This window comes from Lepeophtheirus salmonis, chromosome 5, assembly GCF_016086655.4.
Source record: "Lepeophtheirus salmonis chromosome 5, UVic_Lsal_1.4, whole genome shotgun sequence".
Taxonomy (NCBI): Eukaryota; Metazoa; Arthropoda; class Copepoda; order Siphonostomatoida; family Caligidae; genus Lepeophtheirus; species Lepeophtheirus salmonis.
In genome coordinates, this window is record NC_052135.2 from 23,222,368 (window position 1) to 23,236,754 (window position 14,387).

The 14,387-nt window shown below is 33.4% G+C and overlaps 1 protein-coding gene across 3 annotated transcripts in view; it reads left to right on the top strand.

Annotated features, from left to right (window-relative positions):
• The first annotated feature begins 4,222 nt into the window (after positions 1-4,222).
• Positions 4,223-14,387, top strand: part of LOC139905386 (uncharacterized) — a 265,458-nt gene continuing 255,293 nt past the window's right edge. For all 3 annotated transcript variants that reach the window (XM_071888435.1, XM_071888431.1, XM_071888434.1), the window contains exon 1: positions 4,223-4,285. The gene's annotated coding sequence lies outside the window, so the exon portion shown is untranslated. The remainder of the gene's footprint in view (positions 4,286-14,387) is intronic.

Consider the following 14,387-nt stretch of genomic DNA (forward strand, 5'->3'; position numbering starts at 1 on the left):
AAAAAAAATCTTATTACAATTATGGCTAATGAAAAGAAAAAATATTTTGTAATTTATTTGTATAGCCAGTAATTTTTTTGACTCTAGTATGTGTCGGTTATGTAAGTTAAAGCTCATGAATTAATTATTGACACCATACAAATGTAGATTAATAAAAATGAATTTTCTATTAATTCAGCATTTTATATTTTTTAAAAGATATTGTTTTTCCATGGAGAGCTGCAACTCTTATGGCAATGCTTTATTGAAAGGTCTTAAAAACCTTGGAAGAATATATTAATGTTATAGGAGAAACAGAAGCTATCTTCTTGCTTAGTGCTTGATAGTAGAACATGCTCAGAGTGAGCATGCCATATACCTTTTTTCACAAATTTTATGGCAATACTTTTTTTGAAAGTGCATCGTTTTTTCATGAGCTGTATTTGATGCAACTTATGTGATGGACCGGTTAAAATATATGAATCTACTTCAATTTCGAACTACATATTGAGGTAAACATTCACATTGAACTCTACGATAGCACACAACTTTGTTGCTCATCTCTAGCCAACCCATGCCTAGAGATGTAAGTTGTACGAAATGACTTGCCGTTGTAAGCAATCTTGAATGTTTAACAATGCCGATTTTCATTTTAAGAAGATCTTCATCTCCAATTCCTGAGATAACCATTTTCTTTATGTGATAAGCATAAGATTGACCATTAGACAAATCATCAACATCAGTTTCAGACGTTTAACACAGGAGGAAAATTGTGATATTTGTATGAATTTATAAATAGAATCCATGTTGCGAACTTTACCACAAATTATTTTCCCATCTTTCCCCATTTATAATAAATAAACAAATAAAGTTCCCATATATTATTAATCTAATCTAGCACACCTGAAAATGAATTAGCTCCATTTTTGGGACTGTAATGTATTCGTGTTTTCCTTCCCCCTTGTTCTTCGTCTTCTAGTCTCGTATTTTCTTGTATATGTATTAAAGTACAGTGTCTTACCTAGTATAAATAGTCATGTATTTATTAGAGTAGGTTTTTGTATTATAAAGAATACAGAAGTTCCTTTAAATAACCGTTGTCTTATTACTCCACGCCTTTCCTTCTCCTCACTTCTCTCGGTCGTCCTGGATCTCTCCACCTATAAATAGTTTGTGTCTCCTCTCCCTCGTCAAGACACAACAGGGACCATCAAGCTCAGTTATTAATATGTGACATAGTAACTAAGGAACAATGAATTTACCAATAGAAGATGTGAAACATTTTTAGACGTCATTTTGCAATTATTCGACAATCTGAAATGACCATTGTTTTTCTTATTCCATCTTGTATGATTACTTTTTTAAATCTTTACCAGTTAATCCTTTATTTCCAAGACTGTGCCCGGTTCAAGTTCAGTGGTTATATTGGTTCTGGTTCTTTCACTTCAACGGTTTCGGTCTCGATTCAGCTTTATCGGTCTTGCTCCGGTCAATTTTAATATATATATATGTGTAGTTCTGAATTCATTTTAAAAATTGTGAAAAAATAATAGTCTCATAGTACTTAAGAGAAAAATAGCAATTGGTATGGTTAGCTTATTTGGTTAACCACCAGATGATTTTGGGCCTATTTTCTTTATCGTTTTGGACGAAAGGTTGCGTGTTACAATAAAGGTAACAACGTGTTTCATTAACATACAATTATATGGATGGTAATGAATATACCAAAAAATAGAACAAATGTAAATAAGCATAAGAACCAAGACCGATAAGCAGTTTCAGTCTCATTTCAACTTTTTCAGTTTCGGTTCCAGTAATTCAGGAACCGGAGCCGTTAGTTTGATAAAAGTACAGACTTGTTTATGTCTATTACGAAGGGTTTAAAGTTAATTGAAATGTTATTATTTATGTAAATAAACTTTCAATAATAGTGCTAAAAATAAAGATATTGATACTACATTTAAAAGTCGTATTAAGAGTTACATAAGACAGTTTTCCTAGTCCAAAATTATAAATACGTATTATGAGGTGTCTTATTTGACATAAATGAACTACGAAAGTATATTTGATAATAATATAGTAGACACTTTGTATCAAAAAACAAGAGTTAAATAATAAAAATTAAAAGAAACATTGTTGAAAAATATAAATTTCATATACAATACTTAATAATATGCAAATCTTTTAACTTGATTCAAAGCTATAATTTTAAAGAAACAACATTAAAATTTCATTTTGTCGACATTTTACAGATTTTCAAATCAAAACGCGTCCATAAAGGACTTTTTTCGGACGTTTGATGGTTATTTTCTTGTTTAAAGAAAAATAGTGCAAAATAAAAAATAGACTGCGATACCAAATTCCAGAGCATTAGTCCGCTCAAGAAATCTTGAGCACACTCCAGCTCCTACTCAGTTACTAGTTTTGTGATCACGCTTTCGCTCTTGCTCGTTTTTTAAAGCAATGAGCTCGCTCCAGCTCTCTTAAAAATGAGCGGCGGTCATTTTTTCGTTCGTATAGGAGTATTTGAATTTTGATAACTTTTATGATAGCAATTAAGTTCCTGAAATTTACAGGATAGGGTAACAAAACATGGACTATTAATTAATGGTTATTTTCTCATTACTATCAAAAGGTTTAGTGATTATTTCTTGATTCGTACTTTTTACAAAAACTAAATATACTAATCATTTAATCGTTTCATCATTATGAGCGAACAACAAGCAAGAAGGTAGCAAATCTCAGATCTTTGAGAGTAGATATGAGATAGATTACAGAAATAGTAAAATGTTCTGGGAGTCTGGTTTTTAACTTGGCCAAGATGAAAAAAATGGAGAAGTCCTATCCAGGAAGTGGAGGGCATAATTTAAAGAGGGATACGAAGTACTTGCTATGTTTGGGGAAGAATATAAAGTAGATGAATTGCCTCGCCGATGACTTCTCTGTGGCTCCTAGGACCATGAGGAAGGCTAAATATCACAACTTGGGATTCGTTTCTTTCACAAAGACCCCATGTGACCTTCAGACAGAGAGCATGAAAGCCAGGAGGATCGAAAGGAGTAAGAAAATCCTCACATGGATCAAGGCAAATAGGTCGATATGACAATTTTCTCGGACAAGATTATTTTCACACTTGATCTATTCCACAACCACCGGAACGACCACTGTCTTGCAGAAACATAAAAAGAAGAACAATGGGTATACCACACCAAATATCTGGCCCAAACAATGGTGCTAGGCGTTGTGGCCTGTGATGGAAAGAAGATGCCTTCGTTCTTTTTCAAGGCTAGAGAGAAAGTCGGCGAAGACACCTACTATAAGGTACTTAGGTACACCATCTTGTCATCGCTGAAGACCAACTATCCGGAGGGTAACTACGTGTGGATTCAGGACGACACCCCCTCTCACACGTCCACCAAGTGCCAAAAAGTTAACATAACATGACAGATAACATGGCTTGATTCTGATTCAAAGAGTTATGGCCCCTTCCTCACCAGATTTAAACCCACCGGACTTTTTTTCCCTAATATTGAAAATATAAAATTATTAATTTCTTTACTGGCTTATACATGAACAAGTGGAGGAAATTCTCATTAAAAGGGTTGGGGTTCAACAGAAGGGATTTTTAAAGAAGAGGAAAATATTTTATGTCTCTCGAAATATTCGTGCTTGTATTCGGTTGCAGAAAGGCCAAAATTTGGAGCTTTAATTTGCGATCGACTTCCCTAAAGTGACAATTCTATGACACTCGAACAAATATTAAGAGCTGTTAAAAAGCTCCTTCCCAAGAAGTTTTTTAATCCAGTACGGCCATTATTATAGGTATAATGGAACATCAAATATAACAATTAAAGGAGGAGAAAGTGAACCAATTACGCTGAGGAGAAGTTGTAAGCAGGGCTGTCCTTCAGCCCCACTGTAGTCGATGACCTGATCAGGGGTGTTTTAAGAAAATTTGGTGGATTTGTATAAAGCTAGCATGATCAAGTCGCGTGATATATAACTACGCTGACAATGTCACTTTAACAATAGAGTAATTCTGAGCCAATACTTGAGAAAAGAATTGAAGTAAATATGCTACAAGAATAAATAAAACTTAAAGATCTAAAATTATATTAAAAAAAAAAAAATCCATACATGATCAATCCATTGTTTTAACTATTAAATATTTGATTCATTGGACTTATTGTGCTGCAATGAATTGTTCCAACAATTGGAAATCCAACAGTCTGCATTTCTTTAGATTTCTCCTTAACCAGGATATCTACAAAAGATGGATTCGGGATTCTTGTTGAGACGATTTAAGGTAAGGTCGATTGTGTCATACTGCGTTAGTATTAGACTTTGTGAAAAGCATTTTGAGGACTACATGTTCATGAATATTGCTCAGAAAAAAAAGAATGATATGTAATGCAATTCCCATTATGTTCGATGTACCAAATCCTTCCCCCAAAAGTAACTTGAAAGGTATGATTATAATATATACCTATAAGAAGATATAGGGATTGTCTCTACATCCGGTAAATCTGAAGAACTTTCTCGAATACTAAAACTCAGACAATATATCTATCTATTTTGTTTGATATTGTTCAAGAACTTATCAAATTGTATATTGCTGCTTGTGAGACATCCAGTTACCTAAACACAAAGCTAACTGTGTTTACAACCGAGATTAAAACCAGTGAAATGATATTGTGGCTGAAAAGATAAGATACAGACTTATCAACCCTTTTTCGTGCAGGACCTGAGATGTTAAGAATATTTTACTTTTGAGAAACTTCTGCTTCTCCCGTCACTTATCATGCATTAGGATTGTAAAGTTCCTAAAAATCCCTATTCTTGAGTATATATGGCCTCCAACATTTTGCCAATACTACGTTCGTAAAAAGTTAGCTCTACATATTGTCTGTACTTTGCTGCACTATAACGTCAAATAGATAAATAACGAGCTAAATAACGAGCTATCAAAAAGAGCCAAAAGAAACTAAAAATTATAAAGCATTCGTAACTGTTGTCACATATTAAAATTATGTCATAGAAATTTGCAATATATATCCTTTTAAGTCATACTATATATCAGCATTGTTATTGTTCATAAGATTAGTTATACAAACTGGATGCACGAGGGAGCCACTATCAACATTAGTTACAATATCGTCTTACTAGAACTCAATATGTAAATGCTCTATGATCAAATTTATAATCTCTTTTTCTATTCCTTTCTTCTTCTCACAGCTCATATGACATTATATCTCTTAGACGGGTCATGTTGGCGATGGAACTCTTGCCTAAAAAACTGTCTTATTTATTTAGAAGCATCACTCACAATCAAGTTATGTATAAAAATGTTAAAATACTGATGTGATTATCAGTGAGAATCACATCAGTATTTATTAGTTGCCTGCTTTATTATTATTTTTGAGGGTATAACGAAAATATTATTAGCAAAATGTTTAATAAAGATATACTACGTATAATTGACTTTGACGGTTTTTATCCGTTACACTAGATTTAAAAACGTCGTAAATTGTAATTCATTATGGACCATATTCTCAGCAAAATAACTAATAAAACGACAAAGTAAGAGAATTTTGTCAAATTTTAAACCTTAATTACTTATCTTAGATATAAAAATAAGACTCCTTTATAACTGATAAGACAATTCAGGCAACCATTCTTGACTTAATGCAGTTTTCTAACATGACAACGTAAAGATTTAGAGCAAAAGCTAATTATGTAGTAATGTCCGACGATATTACTCCTGATTAAGAGCATTAAAAAAAAAGATTTCCCCCCGGTTATCTATGCTTGTATAACAACATTCTATTATCATGAAGGATACACACAATTGCTAATTATAATGCTATACCCAATGCAACTACCCCCGTTGTTGTGACCATTTAAGCTGTTGTTTTTGCCTTTTTATGAGTTTTCTGAACACCATTTCTTGGAGCTAATCAACCATAGCTAATCCTTAAGTGAAAAAAAAGTAATATTTATTGACTATGTAATATTGGAAAACCAAATGATCATACCCAAGCCTTTAAGTGAAAAAAAATTAGTGTCAGACAAACTAGTTACGAACCATCCAAAGCTACTACCCCCGTTGTTGTGACCATTTAAGCTGTTGTTTTTACCTTTTATGAGTTGTGTATCACAATTTTTTATTTTTTTTAGATAAAATAGAATCACATTTTATGATTATATTTAAAAAAATGAATACTTACTGTTAAATAGTACAAAATTCAGAGTTCCATTTCGAAATCAGTAAATATTTTATACTTTTTACTGATAACTTTGATCGTAATTTGGTGTGGATGACTCTAAACATGCTAAACATTCTCTCTACTTCACAATTTACAATGGAGGTATTTCTGTAAATTGAATCTTCAACACAGGCTAGGTATTGCAATTCATTGTAAGCTGGATTTTCTGATAGGAAATTGGTCAATTTAGATCGGAATGGCTCTAGCTTAATATCATTTCGTAGCAGTTCAACGATGGTAATGCTGTCAAGTAAGGGTAATCGTCCTTCTAAATCTGTGATGGCCCCAGAAATTTGATTGAGATTATTATGAATAGTTTAATTCTAAACGGGGACTAAAAACACATTTATATCGACAAATCCGACAAGCCATCTGTTTCTCGGCCGGTAAGTATTTCCAAATTCCTGGGCCTCCATTTTCAGAAATTCAGGCAAAAGGCGATGTTATTTTAGGCATTTTATTCAGTTCTTATCGACTATCATCAATTAATATTGAATAATATAGGCGGGAATGATAACGTTCTTGATACAAGAAGATGTATACTATTTAAACAATGATGGCATGTGTATTTATTCCTTCCTCCTCGCACGCTTTTCTATTCTTACCAAAATTATCACCCTTACTTATTAAATAATGAACAAAAGAAGAAGAAAGAGCACATACATCAACTGTTTTTCCTTTTTTAATCGCTATACATTGTTTTTTCTTCATACAGATCCGTCTTTAGTTAAAGGTAGTAAAGTAAATCGTGTGTATTTTTAAGCAATTTTTCCTTCTTTCAAGATAAAAATCGTAAGCTGGCACCAAAATTTTTTTACTGTATGTTTCTTTTTAAATTAATTACACATTGCTTTTCAATCTATAGCGCGATGACTATTAATGTAATAGAGTGACGTATTCATTTAAAGATAAATCATAAAATTCTCTTTTCTTTTTTTGTTCTGGATGACCTTCTCGGTAAGGTTGAAGTCATTAACCTGCTTGGTGAGGTTGGATTTGTTATTGGTTTACAAAGGCTGGCCTCTGACGGCTCCGATACATTTATAGACAAGTTTGATATATTTGTCGGATTCCACGATGTTTTTCTGATCTATAGATCCGTTAACATGTCGCTCGTAGGTTGATTATCCTGAGTATTGTGATCATTTTGTCTAAGAATTTTGTTTGGGGAAGGTATTCCTATACCTTAGGGACGTGCATAAGTGATGGTTTTGTAAATTTTCTTAACAACTCTCTTTTGGGCAATGTCAGCCTGCCAGATCTATCGAGCTTCACGTGATCTTGACATTTGATACCTAATCTACTTTTGTCCCATTATTTTTTGGTGTGTTACTTCTTGGTTTGGGATAAAGACTCAATATCTATGCTTTTTGTTGTCGCCCTTGTCATTTCATACTTCTTGTTATCAGGATATCTTCTGTAGCCGCAAAAGCGTTGTTGTCAAACAGGTCGGACATCTTTGTTCTGTAGGTACTTCAAATGTGACAAACGATCTCCTGAGGAAGCTACTAGAACCGTTGTTCCACGCATCTCGCATCCTGTCTTCCCTCTTGATACTTTCAAACAGCCAGAAAGATAGTAATCAACTGCTAAATAGTTTTTCTCTTTCAGGTCGAATATACCTTTTTTAATTGTCTTAAATAAGGTCCCTGGAATGAAGGGGGGCATTTTTCGTTGAGACGATGCTATTCGGCTGTAACAGTTAGTTACACGAATAACACTACGTCAGAATAAGTGCGTATATGATTTTTCTTCACTGGAGCTACACGAGTGTAGTAAGTGGACCTCGGCAGTCTAGATATTACTTACTTAAACAAAAGAGGAATACATAGACTTAAAGATAAAAATGGGGCACTTAACGTGGGTAAAGCGTACGCATTGGAAGAGGGAGTTCACCGAGGGAATCGCTCCCCCAAACTTTCTCCCCCAGGAAACTGTGTCGTGTGGGAAGGATGTTTTTTCATATCGGTTTATGGCTTGTTAGCTTGTCATTCCTTTGTAACTACGCAGGCTTCAAACGATTGTCTGAAATCCGGTGTTGTTGATATATTTTTTGGACGAGGAAGGCTTTTTCATTACATTATAAGAACCTGTATAAGGAGGACGAAAAGGGAAGGGGTTTGTGTGAATCTCTACGGATGAATACTTACTCAGACTTAGACAAGGTTTTGGGAATAATTTCTTTGTGAGATGACTTGTATTTCTGGCGACAAGGTGTCAGCTTTTCTATTAGTAGTCAAGTCGTCTGCAGTATTGTTACTTGGGAAAAATTCACGCAGAACAACAAGAGGTCCATGGAGTATTTCCAAGGTGGGATACATCAATGGCTTCTTTTGGTTTCAAACATAATAGTACACAAGGTAATTCAATGTACCAATTGACATTGGCACATATACACAATAATGTGGGCTTGAAAGTCCTAAGATATTGTTCAACGGCTCAGTTCGCTTCTGGATGTTAGACTGTTGTGTGGTGATTTGATATGTCAAGGAGCTTTCCTAGATATTCCGAAAGACCTGATGTGACCCTCTGTCTCATGTAATGTGCTAAGGAATGCCAAACCTTGAGATCCGTCCCCTTTGTAAAGGGAACGTGCAAGCATTTGCATTAGCATCTACAATGGGGATGTCTTCGAAAAAACGAGATTATCGATAATTCATGGAGAACAAATTTTTGTGTCTCTCTGAATTTGGTGGAGGACCAACTACATCTTCAAAAATATGAGCGAATCGTGATTGATGAGTTTTAAATGATCCATATCCCGTGTTAATGTGGCAGTTTATCTTTGACATTTGACATTCGGTAGACGTTCTAGACCATTATTTAATATCTTTTGAAATGAAAGTTTATATAAATCTATCTTTTACTAATTTGAATGTAGATCAGCCAAATGGGGGTGAGCCAAATCGTGAATGTTATGAAAAATTCCCTTTTTTATTGATTTGGTATCCATGGGCATGGAATCATGACTAGAGTTGTGGGAATCGTGTTTTGCGCAAGTGCGCCCGTAAATACAACTTTAACTATCTGGTTCCTCTGTTTTCTTTCGGACATAAACAAACCTTTATTCATAAACCATACTTGATGGCCGATAGGTAATTTCGAACATACATATAAGATATTTCAATTAGGATTTTTGTAACATTACAACTTATCTGAAAATTTACTACATATAGAAGCTTTCCTTCACCAAAATATAGCTTTACTTGGTACTATTTAATCAAAGTAATATTATTATGAAAATGTCGTAATGTTAGTTATAATTTATTGTATGATACAAATAGTATTAAATATTAATTGTCATAATATACAAAAACTTTGGTTACGAATATCAATATATGTACAAGGTGGATATAACAAATCGTAAATAGCATGTGTGTAAATTAAATGCAAACTATAGTAATTTTTACATGAGGCTGTAGATGTTCATATCATACATGGGGTTGTAAAACCATTTAGATAAAGAAAAATCTTTCACGAAAATCTAATTCTAAGTTAGAAATAGCCTTAAATTTGGTCGAAATACTTATACTTCGCGAGGAAGAAGCTGAGGATGAATAGATAACTTTGGCACGAAATCTAAAGAATAGAAATGAGGCAATAAAGTAACAAATTATTTAAAAAATATTGTTAATATTTACGTGTTGACAAATTAAATGATAACAAAACATTCATTCCATTTCGTGATCAACAATTCTCTCAATTTCTTAGTACTTAGTTTTGACCTCCTTTTGTATTGATGATATTCATCTTAGTAAAGACTCTCTCAGCTTCCCAATTGACAATTGGGATTATTTTTGTCTACAAGGTTATCACTTGTTGAGAGTACTTTAGTTTTGTATAACCAGGACTCTTTTGAAGCACTTCTTTTAACTTGGTCTTGAATGACACTTCCTTCAAATCTTGAGTCTGATTTTCTACTATGGTTAGGCTGGTAAGAAGAGGCAATTTTTCCTCATGTGCAGTTATTGTCAAAGGTATTTGACGAAAATTTTCCTGTATAAATACGACTTCTTCTCTTAAGGAATCATTATTATTTACTTCTTGTGCTCTACTGGTTGGTGCCAAATCTTCATCAAGGCTGTTTAAATATTCTCTGAAGACGTCAAAGTGATGGTAGTAGTACTCCACTGCTTTTAACCAAGTTCATTATCTCGCTATAATTGGTGATGGAGGAAGGGGAATTTTGTAAGAAGCAGTACATACTCTCATTCTTCTTCCAGAATTCAAAAACATCTTCTTCACATTGGGAATAAGTTCGTTCGTTAGAGTAAACCTTTGTTGAACCATATCTGCAACTCTATGTATTTATGAGCAATACATGTAATGTGAATCAATTTCTGGATTATTTTTTCGAAGATTTTCTCCTGCTTTGAGACAATAGGAGGCGGTATCAGTTCTCCCAATAACTTATAAACTGAACTGATGACGATTTTCTTTACATTGTTTGCGTTTGCAATCTCAATCTCAATCAAGTCAATACGGTAAGGTCTCCTACAGAAATGTCCGTCCAAAGGGCCAATCAAAATTGCCATCATATACCTCCCTTGATGATCTCTTGTCCCATTTAGTGCAATAAAAATATCCTTCTCTTCCACTTCTTCCTTTATTCTATTCAAAACTCCTTGACATACTTCCCCAACTAAGTTGTAAACGACCCATCGACCTGGAGAAGTTTTTCCAGTATACTTTTCAGTAAACTTGGAGAAATTGGGATGATCCAGAACATTTGAAGGGATGTTACACGACACAAATAACTTTTCTACGTTCAAATTGAATGATGAACCGTTTAATTCTCCTTCATCTCCTTGAATCTTGTGTTTCATGAAGACTTTTAAGTTGCTGATGTGATGGGAGGTTTTGGAGTGGTGGATTACTTGCCATAAATAACGAGAGGGGCACGAGAAACCGCAAAAACGGTAAGATATACATTTATTTTCCAAATCATAATTCCACACAACAGTACCTTCGTTATTAGAAACCCATGAAAAAAGGCACGTTTTCTTCGCCCTGATGATACATGTGAGAGAGTAGTAAGGAACAGTTGCAAGAAAATGTATGAGAAGGAGACTTGCATTGGCTTGAAATATGCAAATAAATTATGGAATAAAGTTATTGCTCCACAACCCATTGAAAAATGTAACGTCAATTTGTGTGTAAGATTTTTCCTCGAATCAACAATTAATGCAGTGCAATATTACACAAAACAGGAAGAAGAATATTAGCCTTTAGAGATACTGCAAAAGTCTTGAAGATATTAAAAAATTTCTGGGATTGTGTCAATGTTTGTTCGACTTCTTTCCATTTATCCCAAAAGGATTCTTCTTTAAAGCCCATTTCAGTAAATGAAAGAGAGTAAATAGGCTTTTTAATTTCATTTGTGGAATGGCTTAAGAAATAGGAAATCAATTGCAAGGCTACTGATTTAAAGGGATTCAGGCTGGAAACCTTTTATGCAGCACATAAAACATCATTGGGCCTGGCTGAATACCCTTTGAATGCAGGAAAAGCTGAATTTCTTCTACTTCGAAAAATCAATTATGATCCTATAGAGCGTCGATTAGGGTGGTATCCGCAACTTGGAGGTGGCAATTACCATCTTAGCTGCCGACAGTTCCTGAAGCGGAAAAAAAAAGATTAATCTGTTTCTGCTTCTTCGGGTGTTAATTACAGCTATATCCCAGATGAAGGAAATTTTCTCGTCAGAAACTAATGAAAAAATTGAGGAAATTGATCACGATGTTAAAATTTTTAACTTCAATTCTTTCAGATTGTTTTTTGACTTAAATCTACGATCAAGCCGCAATTGTATCGTTTATTACCTCAGTGGATATGCAATTCGTGCCATATTGAAGAAAAAATCTCTTTAAAGTCAGAAATTTTTATCTTCGCCGGGAAGCATCGAGTTTGAATAATCTGATTCCGATGCAGAAGATGATTTTTTAAATAAAATTGATAGAGGGGGCCTTAAAAAGCCATGTGACACAAATACTCGATTACAGCTTTAACAATGAAGAAATATTTAGTTCTTTAATTGATATGTCTCATCCCAGATCAGTTTTTGTGAGGGCTGATAAAGAACTATTTCTTTCTTCTGACTTGACTTGGTTCTGTGATTCATGTGACCAAGGCCATTCTTTAAGTTCAAATTTTATTAACATATGTACCATTTTTTTCAATATATTTTCCAAAAACTTTGCCTCTGATTCCAATAGTAAAATTCACTCAAACAGAAAAATAAATAATTTATCTAAAATGTGTAGCTCTTTAAAAATGAGTAAAAAACTTAGTTCTAACTAATAATTTAATTATTGATATTAAATAAATTATTTTGAAAATTAATATAAGTTGTATTGTATTTCATTAAACAGAACAAAGAACCAAAAGAAATAATGTTGAGGTCCTTCTTTTGTTTAATTCCCTTTTTCTCAATGTTCTTCCTTTAGTATGTCAAAAAAAAAAAAAAAAAAAAGAGAAAAAAAAAAAAGCAGTGGATTCCATGTAATATAGTATTCTCTGGTCAAATCCATCTCTTGTTTAAACAGAGAAGCTCTTCAAGAATCAAGTATCTCCGGCGCTTTTAATACGACAGAATCAAGTGAGATCTCATCAGATATTGTCGATGTAGTTAGATCGGCTGTTGAAACTTCTGATGAAATCCTTGACAAGACTGAGGTAAACATTATTATTGAATATATTGATGTGTACCTTAATGGACAATCAAATTGTGAAGTGATGGAAATTGAGAAAAATAGCAACGTTCCTTCAGAACGTAACAAAGGAGATACTGATCAAGATTACTTCAAGCCAGATGGATTTGACAGAGAGTTAGTTTCTTTACTATCACTTGAAAATAATCGAGTAATAGTTTGCTTTAATATGTTGGCATATTCCTCAATATTCAATCTCGCATTATTAATAGCATGTTTTGTGTGTCCAAGACCAAAACAGTTTTGACACTGCAGCTTGGCGCCTTTAAATTTAAATCTCATAAACTAACCATCCAAAGGATCTATCTGTGGTATATTAACAGTATCTGTAACAACTTCTGCAACGGAGTCCCCATCTCTCCATACATCCTTATAATTCTTGTACTTAAGTTCAGCCTCTTCATATAATGGATCACTTTTTGGATAATGCTCATCCACATCTCCAAATTGCTTGAACCATTCCACCGCTCTAACTTCATTTACCCTTTTAAAGGTGTTGACCATTATGAGTGTGACTTATTTTTTCTTATTAATGCTAAGTTTGTCAATTCCTTTTCATCTTAGTTTTACATTGACAAAGTTTCCTTCAATATTTTTAACTCTATGTGTATGTATTTTCTTGAGGTCTTCAATTCTTGCCCTTATATCAATAGGAAACTTTGAATAGTATCCAACTTTATTCATTCCAAACTTTGGATTTGCTCCCGCAATTTCATGTTTTTTAAAACCAAAAAGAATAGCCATATCGTATACATCAACTTGTCTTTCTACGCAAAAATACTTATCTTCAATCATGAAAATCTAAACCTCTTGTTCCAGTCAATAGTTTTCCTTTCATTCATCTTTCAGTTCTTCTTTTTTAGCTGCTCCGAGTAAAGTATTCATACCAAATACATTTTTTACTACAGGACTTGAATGGCTCACACAACTTATTAAAAGTGCGTGCTGTTTTCTTTAGTTACATTCAATACATAGAAGTGAAGTAAAGAAAATATTAGTCAGTTTATTTGGTCATCAATTAATTATAATTATAACTACTCACTTATCAGAATTGGAACCTCGAACAGGGGTTGTAGTTAACTCTTATTAAATTAGGACTTCAAACTTCAGGAGGACTCGATTTGGATTAGAAAAAAGAAATTTCGGATTCGATTAGGACTCAATGTGAAAGACTCTCAACTCGTCTAGAATTATAAAATATAAAATTTTTCATCATTCCATTAATTAACTTTTTTTGATATATGACGAAAAAAATCGACAAAGGAATGACCCTCATCACAGAGAATTGTGAGTATGGAACTAAACTCTACTTGTTCTTGGATTCGAATAAGATATATATTTGAAAATAAGTCATTTGATTCACTGAAAGAAAAAAATAATGCCCTTGTTTCATCAGCATTCATAATTTCCATATATAGTTTAACAGCGAAAA